At 34.0% G+C, this 1834-nt stretch overlaps 2 protein-coding genes across 2 annotated transcripts in view; one reads left to right on the top strand and one right to left on the bottom strand.

The window, feature by feature from the left end:
- Positions 1 to 1834, bottom strand: part of LOC106878757 (uncharacterized) — a 401005-nt gene that overhangs the window by 188804 nt on the left and 210367 nt on the right. The gene's annotated exons all lie outside the window — the stretch shown is intronic.
- Positions 1 to 1834, top strand: part of LOC106878761 (uncharacterized) — a 148047-nt gene that overhangs the window by 75189 nt on the left and 71024 nt on the right. The window lies entirely within an intron of this gene.

Raw genomic sequence — 1834 nt, 5'->3', positions numbered from 1 at the left:
TACAATGGGACTACAACTATAACATCTTTATATATTTTTTTTTATTTCCACATTCATACTCCTATTTCCCTCTATACTCCTATTTCTCTCTATACTCCTTATTTCCTTCCTTTTCCAAAATAACTCCTTATATTGAACTCTAACATTTCCCACTATTTAACCATCTTACATCGTCTCTGATGAAGGGATATCCCTAATATCCTCGAAACAGCTGTAAGACTAACTTCCTCTTTATAAATGTCCTGAAAATTCCACACAGCCTTGGTTTTGTTGTTTCACACACACACACACACACACACACACACATATATGTATACACACACATACACACACACATATATGTATGTAGATATATATATATATATACAAGGTGGTGCTGAAAAGTTCCTAACATTTAGAGTATCGTGAAAAGCCTGGCTGGAGGCCCAACCTCCTGAGTTCTTTCCCAGGGCTTAGAAAAACTGCAATAGAAGTGTGAATCTAGGAGGGGAATACATTGAATAAAATCATAATAATTGATCCTCTTGTGTTAGCTTTTACTCAAAGCCAGGAACTTTTCAATACCCACTCGTGTATATATATATATGTGTGTGTGTGTGTAATTCTTTAACAAGTATAGCATTCACAGTGACTTTAAAGCTTTAGACAGCTAAGCCATTATCAGACAGTCAAAGAATAATTAATTTGTTCTCTATTAAAATTATTGAGTAATCATTCAATTTAATGTAGAATTTTATTTCAACATAAAATCTTATCATAATTCTGTTTGTCACTCCGTTACTTAGCCCGTCCTCAATGCTTCCATGTGATTAGTAGAAGTGGGGAGGGGCGGAGAGGGGGAGGCAACGGGGCGCGGAGGGGGAGATGGTGGTGAGTAAAATGTGTAATTTAAAGTTTTTTTTGAACTGAGTCATTTTAGTCATTTTTCTGTTACTCCATTACTTAGTGAGTCTGTAACGCTTTCACATGATTAGTTGATGGGAATGGTGAAGTGCAAAAGAAAAAGGAGAAAGAAGAAGCTAAGGCGAAGAGGGAGAGTATTGTGTATTAAGTCTATAAAATTGTGTATAAAGTGCATTAAGTAATCATAGTATTCCAATGTCCTTCGCTTTTCAATGATTTGCAGATGAGTGAGTCTCTTTTGAGACAGACACAACACAGGTTACGCTTTCAAGTTTTGGGATAAAGTTTTCAGAAATAACTCAATAAGTTTACCATTAATTCCGTAAAATATTCACAGGTCCCACTGATAAACATTCATGTATATATATATATGTATATATATATATGTATATATATATATATATATATTCAAGGTGAATATGGTACTTAAGTTTAGGCACCAGAATTAAGTATGGTATTATCTGTACAGTTTCAAAATAAAGTCAAAAGAAGCAACAAGGATGTCCAAAGTTAATGCAGTGCGATTGTTTCATGCGACTCCATTTAATTAAGCAATGTGAATGTTACATCAAATGTAAAATGCAGAGCAATCCTCAGCTGCACAAAGATATAGAAATTTACTAAAATTACATTTCAACAAAAGGACATATTTTTGTAATTAAATCTAAACTCTCCAAGTAGAAAGGAAGAATACAAAAAACCATTTTGACATATAGATATACAGATCTACAGATATCTATATATCTATATCCATCATATATATGTACACACACACACACACACACATTCATAAATAGATATATATACATAAATATATAAGTAGCTATCTTACAAACCACATGGTTCCGGGTTCAGTCCCACTGCATGGCACCTTGGCAAGTGTCTTCTACTATAGCCTCAGGCCGACCAAAGCCTTGTGAGTGGATTTGGT

The sequence above is a fragment of the Octopus bimaculoides genome, chromosome 4 (genome assembly GCF_001194135.2).
Source record: "Octopus bimaculoides isolate UCB-OBI-ISO-001 chromosome 4, ASM119413v2, whole genome shotgun sequence".
NCBI classification, from domain to species: Eukaryota; Metazoa; Mollusca; class Cephalopoda; order Octopoda; family Octopodidae; genus Octopus; species Octopus bimaculoides.
The sequence above is the reverse complement of the archived record's forward strand: the minus strand, read 5'-3'. Positions and strand labels throughout refer to the sequence as shown.